This window comes from Podarcis filfolensis (genome assembly GCF_964270895.1).
Source record: "Podarcis filfolensis genome assembly, chromosome: 6".
NCBI classification, from domain to species: Eukaryota; Metazoa; Chordata; class Lepidosauria; order Squamata; family Lacertidae; genus Podarcis; species Podarcis filfolensis.
Window position 1 is genome coordinate 71,313,812 of NC_139609.1, and position 18,090 is coordinate 71,331,901.

An 18,090-nucleotide genomic window follows, 5' to 3' on the forward strand; every position below is an offset into this window, starting at 1 on the left:
TCCTTAATTATAGAAGGAGTAAGGAGAAGCTTCTGTCTGGTTTATCAGACCGATGAGCTGACCTTCCACTTTTAACATTTTATAATAAAGGGCATGGGTTGGACTACTTCAAATTAGGCAGTTTGGGTGTTGATTTTTTCCTTAATTTAAAAAACATAAAAGTGTTGTTTCTAGATTCACAGAGCACTATACATTTTTGAAAGTTGTTTGTTCACTATGTGTTTGGACACCCTGTAAGATATCATAACCAATTTTTGTAGGATGGTTCCTGAGATAAAGGAGCAGGTTTTCACCTGTGTTTGGCCACAGTTTTATGCTATTTGAATTAATATGGCAGACTGAGCCTTATAAAAGTGTTTTGATTTTAATCACTGATTTCAAAACTTAGAATTTCCAAGCAACACCAGGTAAAAGGCTGCTAGAATAATATAAAAATGCACTATCAAGTTTGGAGAGTGGAAATGAGTACCCACATTCTTTCAACCTACCTTTCAGTCACCATTCAGGTCCATGTGAGAGTGAGCCACATACACACATGTTCATTCATCATTCAGCTACTACACCACCACATGAAAACTTGCTTTGGCCATCAGGGATCAAACGCTGCATGCAGAGCTTTGGTGTTTCCTAACACCACTTCAAACACTTTCAAAGGAAGCAATTAACATGTGTGATGGCATACCAAGTGGTATGTGTGCATGCGTGATCCAGCTCTGAATCAGCTCTGAGAGAAAAAAGTTGTTGCATGCATTATACTTCAAAACCACCACTGTCTTGAAATAACAGTTGGGTGTGAACAACACTGTGAGCTAGGACATTTTGACTTTCTACTGCTTTTTCTGTCTGTGTGCTATTGGGCTTGAGGGCCATATCCAGTTTAATTATGGGGCAAAGTGGTCTAGAACAGTGTGAACTTCTCCAGCCAGGGCTTTTCACCACAATATATTCTTTCACATGTACACAAAGGGCACAGGTGTTTGTGCGAGAATCCAGGAAGAAGACATGGCTGGCTTAATGGCTGTCTGAATAGTAGTGTACTGCATTGCTACGTTTTGTTGCAGGTCCCACCTGGAACTGCTGATATGAATCATGCTTTTGATCCATGGGGACCACTAAGATGCCTGGGACATATTGGGGAAGGCGAACCGGACCTTTCCTAATGAACCCTTTCTCTGGCTCAAAAAGGGATGGCCTGCACTGCTACATCAAAGAGGCCCTATGATCTAGCTCTGCAAATTCATTCGAACACACTTCAAGTACTATTGTGTGGGTAATGTAGTAGGTGACAAAACACTGGATTGTATGTCATGCTTAGTAATGGTTTCCTATGTCCTGTTTATTGTAGGTAAAGCCAGGTCTATAAAGGGTTACCACGACAGTTGAGCCCCCCTACCTGGTGGGCAAGGAGGAACTGCACTCTTGTACCCAAAGCACCATTCCTGGTGAGTGATTTGACACAATTCAGTTTAAGGTTAGCCAGTAAATTTGCATTCGCAACGTAACTATTTTTGTGGGGAACTCGGAGTTTTATGAGACAAGATTATGTGATCTCTGAACAAAGGCTGTGGAAGGGAGGAGGTTTGTTCTGTGGTTAGCAGGGCTGATCTAAGACATTTGCTAGCTGAGGAGAATGGCAAGATGGTGCCCCCTCTACACACACGTATTATGTGCATGAAACTGACTAGCAGTTGAATCTTCAACACTGTCAATGGGGCTGCATCCTCCACAGCACTTGAGGGTAGCAGAGCAGCTTAGGGGCACAGGGCAGGCATGCTCACTAGCAGCTCTGTCCTCCTGCTCCTTTACTGCCTGAGGTAGATGTATCACCATGCCTAATGGCAGGGCTGGGCATGATGGCTTGGCATATTCTAATGTAGAAAGCAAGCCTTGAATTTTTCACAGTTACTTGGCGGGGGGTTGAATTTTGTCAATTCACAAACATGTATCAGATTTGTGAACATTCCGAAACAGCATGGAGCTTTACGAATTTTAATGCTGCATGACAAGTAGAAGCAACCAATTATTGAGTACACAACGATTGGGAGGGGAACCACTTTATTAAGTTTTGAAGGATCACAAAGATTCTGTAGCATCTGGTCTATAACCTTTCTTGTGTCTAAGTTTTATGCTGGCAAAGCCAACAGTGATTTGTGTGTGTGATCTCTAGTGTCTGGAACAAAGATTCCTGCCCTGAGAGTGCCCTTTCAGGTAGCTCTGGTGTCTATGAGCTCAGTAAGCTCAATCACAGTGTCTAATCACAAATTAATCCAGACTCTAATCACTTGTCCCAGTCATTTATCACATGTCGCAGTTCCTGTCTACCTTGGATTAATATTGCATTCTATACCCTTTTAAAGTGGTGGCCTGTCTGCGACCTCTGTAGCCCCCACTGAAGGAAAAGTGAACTGCATTCCAAAAAAAGACATGCAAGAGAAGGGTAAATAGGAAAGTGAATGAACAGTTTTTAAGCTGCCTTTGGTCAAATGCTGCCTGAAATTCATGCATCTGAGATAACTGATATCATATCTCTCACTGAAGCTGTCTATTGAACTGAAAAAGATGCCCATGTACTGAAACCAATAAAACGCTGGTCATGTGGACAGTAACTGTTAATATTTCCCTTATATGGATCTGGAGGTCTTTGTCATGGGGAGAAAACTTTGAGAAGAAGAACATTATTTTAGGCAACCGTAGAACTCTCACTCTTCAGGGAATCAGCTGATGTCATAAGCCAACTTTAGAAATACAACTTGAGAAAGGGACACGTTAAGCAATGCAGTACAATGCTAATCCTCTTGACCCCCGAGTCAAGCACAACTATTAATAAACACATGCTCTGTATCTTTGACTCCAGCAAAAGGGTGTTCTGTACATACACATAAACAGGTACTTGGAATGGCTACTGGGTTCAGCCAAGCTTCTGGTGAATACATGCCGCCTTTTTCTAAAAGGCTTTTTTCTACAAAGCTGTGTTGTAAAATATAGCTTTGTTTACATCTTTGTCTTTCTATATACTGGCCTTTTAAAAATAACCCTAAATGCTGCTGCCTTAATTTTGATTATTTTAAATCACTGTAGTTATTTGGTTTTATGGTTCTGAGGACTGCCTTAGGCAAGCAAGGCCCCCAAAGATGGCATATAAGACTTTTCCATAATATGTTTTGCCTCATGAAAATATTGGTGAATAAACACATCATGGCTTAGCTATATAATATTTGTGCTCCGTCTCCCTGAGTGTGATAGTATTTTTTTAAAATAATAATAATAACGTAGCTTTCTTATTGTGCTTCTAGAGAGAGTTAATGGAGAGTGCTGTAAAATTATAGATGAGAAGGTGCTGGATCAAAATCTATATTGGGTAGTGATCCTTTGCCTCAGTTATGTTATCTTATATTGGTAATATTTATCAGCCAAATAATTATGGCAAAGTCTTAATTAGCCAAAATATTTGGTCCAGTGTTACCTAGGCACCAAAATGCCTCTCTGCTGTGTCCTTGGCTTCTAGCACCTTAGGTACCCACTAGAGTATATCACAAAACCAATTGGAATGGGCAGGTCACCATTAGTTCTGAGTGAATCTCAAACCATACACATCCCTGCTTACTGAAGGGAAACAGTATATAGGAACCAGAAATTGTGGGGGTTACTTTAGAAGCTAGAAGGAACTGGTGCATAAAATAAAATGCACACTATTTTGAGAAACAGTAATTTAGGAAATAATGGCAGGTCTGTTTAGAGGACTGAGCACAGTGAACTGTGGACAATGGAGTCTTTAATTCTGCCAGTTCTCTGGTAAAATCCTGGATTCCTTTCTGAGAATCAATAAATGTAGAGAGGTAGCCACAATATTTTCTAGGTGGCCTCAGGCCAGGAATTGTCCACAGTTGAAAAGAATTGGCAAACAAAAAACTGCATTATTTTTAGGCGATGGGGTAAATGATGCTCTCAGCCTCTTCATTCATTTGGCAGTGAGTAAAGGCTTCCGCCTCACCTGTTTAAAATCTAAAAAAATGCCGACAATGAATTCCACTTGAAAAATGAAAAAATGGGGTGAAACAGTATAAACATTTTGAAACATAGTGATGTTAGTGTTATCAAGATTGGTGGAATGGGCAAATTTAGTGATTTCAACCGTGAGAAAGGCCCCAGAAATGAAGGTTTGGGATATTATGCTCTGCCTTCTATTCCGCAGACACAAGTCATTATTATGCAGGTCTTAAGGGGCACCACAAACAGCAGACATATCTTCCCAAGAAAGTCCCCCATGTACAGGCCAGGAAAATAAAGCAGAGAATTGAATTTTGTTTGACGTCTTCTGATGTGCCCATAATTTTTTATTTGATGCACGTGGACATGAGAGTTCAAATTTGAATTGTATATTTCACATTTGTTTTGGCTTTGGTGCCAAGTTCTTATACAGCAACTTTAAGAATGCTTCAGAAATTCTATTTTTTAATTTTTAGTAGTTTTTCAACATATTATTTTCAACAATAATTAAACTTAATTTCATATCTTATACCATTTTTTTTACTTCCATCAATCACATCTGAGAATTTTCCAATCTATTCACTTAATATACATTTCTTACTTTCACTATTACATTTAAATCTCATAACTAACATCTCTATAGAATGCTTCAGAAATTCTAATCTAATTTCTTCATGGGTTTTTGGAGTGCTGAATTCCCTGGTCTTGTTTCTGAAGTGGAAGAACCAGTGAGTTAGGTATTCCCCACTGCTGTATCTTACATTATTGTATTCCTTCCAAAGTCTACGCAGAGCAGAGCATTGTGTATGCATGAGTGCTGTGCTTAAACCTGACCTTAACTATTTTCTTCCTCAGTGAAAGAGGCTTCAATTTTTCTCCTTTATTCACACAACACTTTATAATTTCTTTACAATCTTTGCCATTGACGAGTTGACTTTCTATCATTGTGAAATGGCTGAGGGTGGTGTGTCTGTGTGTTTCTTTACACTAAAAATATATCCAGTGCTCTATAACATCCCATGATGGATGAGGAAAGCCTGAAAGAAGTTATCCTCTACCCACACTGATGAAGCAGTGGTCATTCCTTAATTACAAGGAGAAAAAATTTGATTCAATTTATATTTAAAGACAACAGGGACCTTGAGAGTGGGGGGCGATATGCAGCCCGCTGTGTCTTTTTCAGAAGTGGAGATTTTGCCAATCCAGAATTCAGAAGGAGTGGAATGTTGGGCCAAGCAAACCAGAGAAATAATAAAGGGAGGAATCTCTCTTTTCCTTCATTTCAGGCCAGACATTCCTTGGTGCACTGTTTCATAGCTTTGTTTGGTAGGATGGTTCTTTTTTCACTTATCATGGAGTAAAAATACTTCTTCCTCATTTCAGTCTCTATATTTTGGCAAAATACCAATAGTAAATATTTTGTCTGTTGAGGTCCACTGTAGAAGCTGATATGATATTTGGTCCAGTGGAGTACAGTTTGTTCTGATGGTTGCTGAATATTTGACTCCTTGTCAGTCTGCTATAGATTAATCCAAAGTCCAACATGTGCTGTTCTAATAAAACAAGGAATTGTTTTCAAAAGTTTTCACCCAAAGCCTCAATGAGACACAGGTGGGGGTTTTTCCCATCGTTCCTTCCTGTTGAAGGCCAAGACTCAGGTAGAGAGAGTTAAATACTGGAAGTAACCCAGATCCTATTAATCTAATTTTTATCTGGAAATGGAAGTGTGAGTGAATGAGGCCTAAGTCACCTATGCACACTTCAGTGTAGTCACTGTTTGAAAATGCAGCTTTGTGGAGATAATGCCATGTAGCAAATCTGTTCATGCAAAGGGGCTCATCCACATGGCTCTGGTGATTTGGTCAGTGTAGTGTGGTGGTTAGAATATTGGACTAGAACTGAGAAGCTCTAGGTCCAAATCCCCAATCGGTCTTTAAGCCCACTTGGTAACTTTTGGACAGCTACTGTGTCTCAGCCTAACTTAAATTACAGGGCTGTTGTTGGGAGAACCATGTACAATGGCTTGAGCTCCTTGGAGAAAACAAAGGATTTGAATGGAATGCATGTTCACAATACTAGCACAAGCCTTACACTGTTTCTACTGGCGTTGTGAAAACCATCCAAACCACCATGGGTGAATTAACTGAGCAAAGGGCCAACCATGTGGATCTGCTCCAAGCAAATGGTTTTGACTCAGGCATGTAGAAACTGAACTGGTAGCATTCCTTGTGTGTTTATTCATTTGTCAGCCTCTTCAGCCCACCTTGCATACCGGCTGCATCTTTGGGGATAACTGTGCATTAAAAAATATACTTCAGAAAGCAAACAATAATTGCTTTTGGGAGAGCTTGCTCAACATCAGTTAAGAATTTGTGCTGCATGTGTTGCTGCTCTTGGACGTGGTCTGGAAACTTCAGCTGGTGCAGAATGCTGATGGGGACAGATAGCTGACAACATGTGACAGCTTTGCTAAAATATCTGCATTGCATGCTGATATGTTACTGGGATAGGTTTATGGTTCTTGTACAAAGCCCTGAACACCTTGGATCCATGAAACCTTAATGACCACCTGAGCCTATTTCTCCCAGACAGTTATCTCTAACATTCATTCTGATACTCTTTCATGTCACTTGCCCATATGGCCAGATACTGACCCGGAGGAAATAGTTGATTTAATTGCTAAACTGAAAACTGATAAAGCCCCAGGGCCCGATCTGATCCCGGCGGAAGCTATTAAACAACACCCAGCATGGTGGGCCAAAATTCTTGCAAAAATCTTTGATGCAATTAATGCCACGGGCCAGATACCTAGATCATGGAAGGAGTCCATCATAATTCCTATATATAAAAAAGGACCACCAGAGGACCCAGGAAACTATCGTAATATCAGTTTATTATCAATCATCGGAAAAATCTATACTCGCTTCCTGCTAACCAGACTAACCCAATGGGCCGAAGATTCCAATCTGATAGGCCATGAACAGGCCGGGTTTAGACCAAATTGTGCTTCTATTGACCATGCAATAATTCTATATCATTTGGCGTGGAAGTACTCTTCCCCCACTCATGGTCTTCTATGTGTCGCTTTTATAGACCTGAAGGCGGCTTTTGACAGTATCTCTAGAGAGCTGCTATGGGAAAAATTGGCAAAGTGGGGCATAGATAAAAGGCTGTTGTGGCTTATGATCAAATTACATGAAGGGACGGCCGCTAGGGTGAGGTTAACACCTGAGGGCGATCTCACAAACTCAGTACCAATAAATAAGGGGGTACGACAAGGGTGCATCCTTGCCCCCTATCTCTTTAATGATATGAGAACTCTTTAGTGATATGAGAACTCCCCTAGTTGAGGCCCAAACCACCATTCATGCACCCAGGCTTGCAGACTATCGCTGCCCCTTACTATTGTACGCTGACGATGCGGTGATCCTCTCATATTCAAGAATCGGTTTGAGGAGGGCCTTTAAGATCTTCGCGTTATATTGCCACCTAAGCCTGTTTATCCCACTGAGATCATCCAGAGATGATTGTCCCTTGTGTTACCAAGGCCTGCCTGGCTTCAACTAGTAGCTGGACATTTAATGTTGCTACTCCCATTCTGTGGGATACCCTTCTAATGTAGATTCAGCAGGCATCCTTGCAGTCTGAAAGGCCTATTGGTCTGTTTCATTTTCTCTTTTACCTGAGTGGCCATTATAGAAATACTTTTTTAAATATAATAAAGTAAATTTACAAGTAACATAATTATTCTAATAATAATAGCCTTTTGTAATCTCACTGTACGAAGCTTTCACTGGACTTATCTGAAGGCTCATGATAAGAAGTGACTGACAGTAACTGCACTGATGTATCAGGTATGACATGTGGACCAGGAAATACAAAGAGAGAAATGAAGTTTCATAATGTGTTTTGAGAGGGGCAGGCAGACAGACAGAATGGACAGGTGCTTTCGGCAGCAAAATTTTAACTATGGCATTTTGCTTCTTGACAGACCAGCATTTCTTTTTAATGGAGTGCATCGCTAATTTCACGAGATTCCCAATGTCCATTCTTCCTATAATTTTCTTTAAATATATACCCCGACACTTAGCATATCAACATGAATGTACCATAGCAGGAATACGTCTCAAGTGGTGTGAAAATTTTCAGTTTGCCATTTCTTTTGCTTGATGCATCACAACACCTATGGCATCTCTGCCTTTTCACACAGCCCTGGGCACATCAGAAACATGGGGTGTAGTGGACAGAGCTGGATTTCTTTCAGGGAAACCTGGATTTAAATTCCTGGCCAAACATCAAGTTCCCTGAATAGCTCTAGGCTAAAGTTGTGGGTGGTTTTCAAATTCCAGAGATGCTATTCTCCCCCTCCCACTTTTGCATAAGCAAGTTAGCAAGGTCAGAGGCACATATGATGAAGATAACGTGCCTCTTCTGAAAAGGAACTATATTTATTTGTTTAAATTTACATTATAAGAACAATAAGAAAAAGAGAAAATATACCACTGACAGATAGTATCTCTGGAAAGGGAAAAGCACTCCATAATGCTAGGTTCAAGACTGATTCTCATGAATATCTTGATATGGTAAAGTTCAGGTGCTTTTTTGGGGCGAGGTGGCGCATGTTGACTTAACTCCATCTCTTGGCATCATTTAAAATATGGGATAGGGATATTCATAATCCTATTATGTGAGAGTGTTCATAATATTTGATTACCCTGCCAAAATTTTACAATCACAACTTTACAAAATGGATATGTGACTCACAAGTTGAGGCTACAGTCTTAATACCGTAGAGAAAGCCCAGAAATACCTTTGGGACTGAAATTATTAGAGACGGGTTAATAACATCTTTATTTTTCCCCTTAAGTGCCTTTATATTTCTCTAGTGTTGCCCTCTTATGTGGATAAATATTCTTCCATACACATGAGACACTAGCTTTAAGGCACTATTTACTATTTAATTACACAGTAGTGTTCTTTAGGAAACCAAACTCCCATTCTACAGAAGATCCTCGTACCTCAGTCAGTATGCATTTTAATTTTTAATCAGTACAAAAAGTGGAAGCACAGCAAGCAGCATCTTCTGAAGAACAACATTTTGGGTTCAAATTAAAATGGTAACATCTGAGGCTAGCTTCAGTTGCTTACTGGAGAATAAATACTTCCTGGTTTTGAGTATGTGGTATCGTTATTCCAACTATCACCAAAATGGCATCGACAAACAAGCATGAAGTATTAACGGGCTTGGGGAAACCCCATGGTTTGAGGAAGTATAAAACATATTAGAGGAAATAATGCTAAAAGGGAGGAGGTACTCAAGAACATCTCAGTGGGTACAGATTGCTGGGGTGGATGGGAAACATGGGTACATTGTGATTGGTTGGCTGGCTTTTACTCTGAGCAAGAACACTTTACACTGTTGCATTTTGTGGTTGGTCCCGCTTGTAACAATCCCAAAAGAAATTGCACAAGGAAGATACTAAAGCAGCCTGAGATTCTTCAACTCCTTCACACAAGTTCCTTTTCTATTGTTACCCTAAAAAGGCAAAAGCAAAAAAGCACACCTCTCTTCCTTGCAGTTAAGTTTGAGTAGATCTGAATGTTCCCTAACAAAATGAATTTCAGTAGGGACAAATGTAATGTCTTGCACCTCGGCCAGAATAACCAGCTACACAAATATAAGATGGGGGCACCTGCCTTGCCATTAGTACATGTGGAAAGGATCTAGTGGTCTAGGGACCTCAAGCTTGTCATGAGTCAACAGTGTGGTGCAGCAGCAAAAAAATCTAATGCTATTCTTACCTTCATCCATAGAAGTATAGTGTCCTGATCAAGAGAAGTCATAGTTGCGCTCTATTCTGCCTTGGTCAGACCACACCTGGTGTACTGCATCCAGTTCTGAGCACCACAATTTAAGAAAAGCTGGAATGTGTGCTGAAGAGGGTGACCAAGATGATCAAGGGTCTGGAAACCAAGCCTTATGAGGAATGGTTGAGGGAACTGGGTATGTTTAGCCTCAGTAAGAGGAGACTGAGAGGAGATATGATAGTCATCTTCAAATATCCAAAGGGCTGTCACATGGAATGTGAAGCAAGCTTGTTTTCTCCTGCTGTAGAGGGTAGGACCCAAACCACTGTATTCAAGGTACAGGAACGGACATTTTGACTAAACGTCAGGAATAGCTTTCTGTAAGAGCTGTTTGACAGTGGAATGGGCTCCCTTGGAAGTTGGTGGATTCTCCTTCCTTGAGGTTTTTAAGCAGAAGTTGGATGGTCATCTGCCATGGATACTTTAGCTGAGATTCCTGCATTGCAGGTGGTGGGGCTAGCTGACCCTTGAGGGCTAGCTGACCCTTGAGGTCCCTTCCAACTCTATAATTCTATGACTCTACAGGGCTTCCAGAACAAATCTGCTTGCAAATAACATGTAAATGAGTTCTAAAACTGTGCTATATTGTGCTATATTTCTGGAAGCTGCTGTTGTGTGAAAGCACTTTTAGATAGGACCGTTTTGTATTATGTCACACACCCCACAGCAGCCATTTTGTGACTAGAGGCCATGGCACTCTCCCAAAATTCCAGATGTGAACACGGGACCCTGAATTGATAGACTCTGAATAAGCACATGAATAGAACAGAGATCTGAGGTGCATTTGCCTAACATTCACATGCTCCTTATAAGTCTAAATGAATCCCCTTATGTTCAACTATAGATGCAAAGGGTGCCACCACACTGTTGGGAACCCTGGAAAGCTTTCCTTCCTCATTGTATATGAATCTACTTAAGTTGGCAAGAATCTGTTTTGTAAACCTGATCCCTGTTTACTGTATTGCTCTGGTTCTCTCTTAAGCTGTGGGAAAGACTAGGCACCAACCCCCATCGGCCTTACTTCTTGGTAAACGTGCATAGGATTGGATGGTGTTTTACTCAATTGAGTGAGGCAGAGGTAATGGCTGTTCTGCTTTGCTTATACTGTTGCTGCATCTCTGCACACAGATTCTTCACGGTTTAAATAAATTCTGCTTAATTTAATTTCATCATGTGGAAGACAGTCTAATTACTTGATCACCTGTTTCTGACTTGGTGTTGAATTCTTTTTGCATTTCTGATTTTCCCCTCTGGGACATGTATCTTCTTGCTAGCATCTGTTTCCCATACTCTTCTGTGAACACGGAAACTGATGATTAATTTAAGAGGGGTTCTGCCACGGTTGGTGGGCTTTAAATATGTCCAGTCCTCCCTCCCCACATTTAGGGTAGATTTGCAAATACTGCAATTTTTGCAAGGACAATTATCCTCTTGAAAATTAGTTTACCTTCCTTTTAAAAAATAAATAAATACAAGACTTGGGCCAGTAGGCAGTTTCACATTTATAACAGACCACAGTGTTTCATCCAATTGTGTATGCTTAAAACATAATTGCAGGCTACAAAGAAATTTGTGCAATTAAAGCCCGATGGAAGTGAACTTAGAGAGAAAAGCAACTTTGAGAGGGGGTGGTAGAGAAGCATCTGTGGGGCCTTAGCCTCTGCACCCCACTTTTCCTGTAACTTCTTTCCCACGGCTCCCCTGTTTTCCTCATCTGGGCCTTGCCAGCTGATAGTCACCTCCCCACCCACCCTGCCTGAAATTCTGTGTTCTAAATAACAAGCTCATTGGAGCTCCCAATGTTTGATTCAAATTTGCATACACGTATACTGTCTCGTAGTGGCACTGTTGTCTAAACCACTGAGCCTAGGGCTTGCCGATCGGAAGGTCCCAGCTCCTGCCAACCTAGTATCATGCCAAAGTGCAAGTAGATAAATAGGTACTGCTCCGGTGGGATGGTAAACGGCGTTTCTGTGAACTGCTTTGGTTTCACCAGAAAGCGGTTTAGTCATGCTGGCCACACAACCCGGAAGAACTATCTGAAGACAAACGTCGGCTCCCTCGGCCAGTAAAGCAAGATGAGTGCCACAACCCCAGAATCATTTGCGACTGGACTTAACTGTCAGGGGTCCTTTACCTTTTACCTTATTTATACTTTCTCCAGTGAATTGAAGCCAAAACAGTGCCAGTTATTTGCCATAGGGAAAACCTATGGCGTTTGTGGATAAGGATTTAAAGGCCCTCTTACAGTAGGCTTAAATGTATACAGTAAGCCCAGACCCAAGTCTTATGTGACCCTTGCTAAGTGCCTTAATGTCATGGCCACTCAAAATGGAGCATTTTTGCTATTAGTGTATAGTTGCATCAGCCCAGTTTCTACCACTGTGATATATGTGATGCAATTAATCTTCTTTCCAATTTCTGCAACACCAAAAGAAACAAATGATTTATTTATTTAAATCTACATGCACACATGTCCACACACATAGGTGTTAATGATATCACTACCAATGGTAGAGTGGTTCTAGAGCAGTAAGAGCTGTTCAACAGTGGAAGAGTCTCCCTCGGGAGCTTGTGGACTCTCCTTTCTTGGAGGTTTTTAAGCAGAGGTTGGATGGCCATCTGTCATGGATGCTTTAGCTGAGATTCCTGCATTGCAGAGTGTTGGACAAGATGACCCTTGGGTCCCTTCCAACTCTAAGATTCTATGGTTTAAAGCCACCAAGTTTTTCTTTTTTGCATGGTTATTTTACACCAGGCTGTATATTGTTTTAATTTGCAGTTATGGCTCCTTGGCTGTGAAATTTGTTTTGTTTTGATTTTATATGCAAAATTGTGTTTGGCTTTTGTAAACTGCCTAGAGAGAACATTGTACCACCGTGTGTCCTAAAAATCTTTAAAAATGCATAAATAAAATAGAGCAAGGTGAATGATGATGAATCTCCACCCCCCTCAAACAAAAAAAAAGCCCAACCCCAGAGGAACAAATTATGTACAAATTATCTACAATTATGTAATTTTGAATGAAGGAATTACTCTGGATATTTTTTGTCTTCTAATTGCTCTGATTACCATAATTAATATGAGCTATCAGACAATTCTGGAAGCAACACAACTTGCATATTTGGCATGGAGATCTAGTACAAAATGTACCCTGCTTTACTAATCAGTTAATCTCATGGGAGGCTGGCCCACTAGGGTGAACAGGGCACACTGCCTTACCAACCTCAGCCTACTGGCTTACTTACAACTAGCCCAGAGTTTGGCACATTTAGAAGTCAGCAGGGAGGAGGTTAGGGACAAAACTAGAATTAGTTGGCTCTGCTTATCATTGGCTCCGACTTTGCCTGTTATTGTCATCACTGCTTTCTTCCCTATCAGCACCAATGAACACCAACCACCACTGATAAATCCAGAGTCAGTGTGGTGTAGTTGTGTCAGAGTCAGAGTGGCATACTAGGACCTGGGAGACCACAGTTCATTTTCCACACAGCCAGGAAGCTCACTGGGTGGTCTTGGGCCAGTCACTGCCTCTCAGTCTAACCTACCCCACTGGCTTGTTGAGGGAAACGGTTAAACAAGGAAGAAAGAGAACCATGAATACCACCTTGAGCTTCTTGGAGAAAAAGATGGGATATAACTGCAATAAAAAGGAAAGACTTCATGAAAGCAGAGGGCCCACATATCTGAAAGACTGCCTCCTCCAATTATTAAGATTGTCAGAGGATGGTCTTATTTCATCTTTGGGATAAGTGCATTACGTATGCACTAAAGAGAGGGCCTTCTCTGTGGTGGTGCCTTGACTGTGGAATGCCCTCCGGGGGGGTGCTTGGCATTCTTCCCAGCTCCAGGTTAAAAGACTTCTTATATGCCCAGGCATTTTAAACTATGGTATTTTTCAGCTATTCTGTTATATGGTTGGTTATTACCTATATTGCATTTGTAGATTTTAAATTCATATGCACACCTCCCAGGGTGAAGAACCATAGCTCAGTGGTAGAACATCTGCTTTGCATGCAGAAGATATCAAGTTCAATTCCAAGCATCTCTGATGAGGCTGATAATGTCTTCTGTCTGAATCCCTGAAAAGCTGCCATCCGTTTTTATAGATGTGGATGATATTGAACTGCATTGAACAAGAGTTTGACTCGATAGCAAGCTTATGGATAAGCAGCTACTTATTTTCCTATGAAATCTGTTTTTGGGTGAAGATACAGTTTTACAGTGGTACCTCTAGTTACGAACTTAATTTGTTCTGGAGGTCCGTTCTTAACCTGAAATTGTTCTTAACTAATGGCGTGCTTTCGCTAATGGGGCCTCTTGCTGCCGGCACACGATTTCTGTTCTCATCCTGGGGCAAAGTTCTCAACTCGAGGTAACTCTTCCAGGTTAGGACCCAAGTGCAACAGTACTCTCCCCTCCTGTGTTTTCCAGCAACTGGTAGTCACAAGGCATACCTCCTACAATGATGGAACTAGAACCTAGCCATGAATAGCCTTATCTTCCACAACCTCTGTGAAAACAACCTATCAGCCCTAACTGAAGATGCTGGGGACTGAGTCTGACCCCTCCTGCGTGCAAAGAAAATGCTCTGCCATGGGCCCTTGTAAATGTGCAGGTAAATGTGTGTGGCTGAAAATGCAATAGGCTCAGCTCTGCTTGTAATATATGCAATTATAAATCCAAGATGAAAGTCCCAAGATGAAAGCAGAAGTGGTAATTCTCATCACATAAAACTATAAGAGTTAAGACCTGGGCAGGTATCAGAGGTTACATGGAAGTACAAAGCAGATGGGGACAGACTTGCAAGCCTGGGAGGCTCTACATCACATACCTTCGACAGCAGCTTTGCCCTCCCAATCCAATATTCCTGTCTTATTACAAGAGTGCCCCCAACCTCTGCTACCAATAAGTTCTCCTGCCTCCTCTGCTATAACCTCCTGGCTCTTTCAATCTTCTCTTGCTCCCCATGTACCTGAAAACATGTCTTTATTATTTATCTGAGCCTTGTGTGAAGTCAAAGCCTTTCCCTTCTCAACCTTGGCTCTTCTTGTCATTCTCACACCTCTCTTTTCATTACACTCTGTAATTTTTCTGCCAAGCCTCTTCTCTTCCTGCATGTTTTACACCATGTGGCTCTGCCTTCCTTACTTTTAATTAGTTTTTTTCCTGATGGTCCCCCTTGCCCTGTTTTTTAATGCATTGCTTGCTGGCTATCAGAACCTCTGGGCAACCCTCTAATTTATCTCTCTGTGCTTCCCATTATCCAGCTGTGTCATTTGCCCTTTATTGATCCCCACCACCGCCACCCTTGAATCTATTCTGTGCTTCCCTGGTTTTTCTTCACCGTGTACTTCTAGGATTTAATTTTCCCAAGTTTGCTGCCTCACTGTTCAACATCCCAACTGGACTGGCCTTGTGCTTTGCAGCCTCTTGCATTGCCTGCCACAGTTTTCCATCACATGCTTCACATCATTCAAGATTAAATTGGGGGGTTGCTTTCTTGTTTGCCAGTGACAACTGTTTGGGTCTTAGGAGGACTACTGCTGCTAGGACTAATCTGTCTTTTGGCCACACCTCTACTGTTCACTTCAGATGGCAGCAGCAGAAAAATGCTCTCTTCTTCAGTAGTTGCAATGGCATTTAAGATGAGTAAGATACGTGTTTAAGAAGAAAGGAGCTGCTAGGTTAAATCAGCAACACTGGCATAGACCAGAATTCTGCACTAGAGAAGCTCTACAAGTTATTTGAGGCTGCTATCTTATCTCCACTGGGGATGGAGGAGAAATTCAGTTTTGTTTGCACTTTAATTAGAAACTTCCTAACTAACACATCTCGAACCAATATTCAAACTGAAATGCAACTAGCTTTTGAAATTTGCGCTGTGCTGAATTTTGCAATGCAGTTGTCCAACCAAATAATTTGTACACAAATGCATATGTTAGTGAGAAATGTACATAAAACAAATACACCTATTTTGCACAGAATTTTCACATATATTTGTCTAAATGTGGTTATTGGGAGAAATTCGCATTAAAATGCTAGTGGATATTCATGAGGGGTTTTTTACTTAAAAAATCTTAAATTGCTGAGAAAATGTGGAGAACTGAAGACTGAAAAAATGAGAGACACAGAGAATCAAAATAAGCAGATTCATATTCCTCACTTCCACTTACGAACCTGTCATTGCCCTTATTCAAATTCCATTTTTCCATGCATAACTTAGCACAAAACTCTATTTTTTTAGTTTCGACATCTGAATTCCTGAACACATTTTATTTATAACATTTGTGCCAACTAAAGAACTCAGGATAAGATAGAGGGAGGTTATCCCATTTATTATTGCAGCCACCCTGTGTAGTAGGTTAGGCTGAGAGTGACTGGCCCAAGGTCACTCAGTGACTTTATGGCAGAACTGAGATTTGTGCAAAGGCATCCTCTGTTTAAGTCTAACACTCCATTGGAAGACAGAAATTGTAGTCCACACAAGCAACCGTACTGCAAATGAGTTTGGGGTGCATAGATCATTCAAAGGGATAGTGACAGCATGCTGCTAAGAAGGTCTTGCATCAGACTGACTTTATACATAGGCTTCTCTGCCTATAAGGACTGTACAACCAGACTAACATTTAATTGAGGCTGGCAGATGCTTTTCATGTGCTTCGCTCACACGCAGGAAAGCCTCAAGTCGTGTAAAGTCAGCTTCAAAAGAAATATCATGCAATCAAGTGGCAAATTTTACCTGGCTTATACTGAAGCTCACAACGCCAGAGGAAGCTAGATTTCTAAATTGTGAAGATAATGGAATCTAATGAATTTATTTGAACATTATAACCTCTCCCCCCCCCCTTACTATATAGTTGAAAGAAAACCCTGTTGAATCTGTGCAGACTTTACTCTTGGGGGAAATTACAAAATGGAGAAGAGATATTTGGGTCCTCCTTTTAGAGCATATTACGCTTAAAGGGTTTTACCCACCTATATGTACATACTTCCTGCAGCATCATTTCATTTGTTTTTGTGACAGCAACATGCTGGAGAAGTTGTTAACAGATTTGGATCATTTATCTGCTATTGTAGCACTGAATATTTTTAATGAAATTAATTTCTTTCCTTCCTCATTGCATTTTGTGAGTTGTATAACATGCTTGCCATGACTCCTTGCATCTCAGGTTTATAAGCCCAAATAAGCTCAGAGAGAGGTGGAAAGAGAGAGGGAGAGGGAGAAGAGCTTTTTTTAAAAAAATAATCCATATTCCAAGAAGGGAGGAAAAAGCAGAGCAATTTTTAAAGCTCACTGAAAACAAAATATGCAGTTTGGTACGAGAGCTGTCACTCTCTGATGTGGGGTAATTTAGAAAGCCTAAATGTGCTGGTGTTTAATGGCAAGAAAAAGACCGCCCATATCATTCGGGGAAAGTGTGAATTTTGAGAACAGGGAAAGATGCATGATGACACCCAGTCACTGAACTAAAAATAAGACTTGGATTTTTTACGTAGAGATTTTCTTCTTTGCTTGCAGCATAAATAACAAGCTATAAAGAGGGACCATTTCCTTGTCAACCCAGAATATCCACTCTAGGGATATCCTAGGGATGAGTAACTTGTGGTTTTCCAGGTGATGTCTGACTTCAATTCCCATCAGATCCAACCTGCACAGTTGATGAAAAGGAATGATGGGATATGTAGTCTGGCCACATTCTAAGGGCCACAGGTTCCCTGTTCCTGCCTTAGGGGGAAATTTCATGTTGAATATGAGTCCCTGATAGTCCTTTCTCCATTGTGCAGTATCTCAATAAAGAATAATTTGTGTTGGATAAATGACGAAAGGGAAGGGAGTTCCTTCCCTTTGTTACTTATTCCTGTTTGTTACTTGTCCAAAACATTTTCTCCAGCTCTGTATTTTCACATACAATCCCTCCCCCCCCCCCCCAGTTTAGGCGTGTACCTTTTGCCCACACGTCCCAAAGGAAGACTCAAGAACTAATGTTATGTTCAATAAATATAGCACGGAGATCTGCAAATAACTTAACTAAGTGGCAGGTGAAACCTATGTAGATAGGGAGAGGAAACATGGGTGAGTCCCTCACCAACACACACACACAAACCTGTGGCCTGGATAAGTCCAGTCAAGGAAGACTTTGCACTTGATTTGCCTGAATGTACAAAAAGGAAAATGCTTTATGCAAATAGTGCTTGAACCTCGCAATGTAACTTTTTAACAGCCTGTATTAC

The 18,090-nt window shown here is 41.0% G+C and overlaps 1 protein-coding gene across 5 annotated transcripts in view; it reads left to right on the plus strand.

Annotated features, from left to right (window-relative positions):
* Positions 1–18,090, plus strand: part of RALY (RALY heterogeneous nuclear ribonucleoprotein) — a 206,008-nt gene that overhangs the window by 63,021 nt on the left and 124,897 nt on the right. For 4 of the 5 annotated variants that reach the window (XM_083619144.1, XM_083619145.1, XM_083619143.1 and 1 more), the window contains one exon: positions 1,346–1,442. The exons of the other annotated variant lie outside the window; for it this stretch is intronic. The gene's annotated coding sequence lies outside the window, so the exon portion shown is untranslated. The remainder of the gene's footprint in view (positions 1–1,345; positions 1,443–18,090) is intronic. 5 annotated transcript variants of the gene reach the window in all.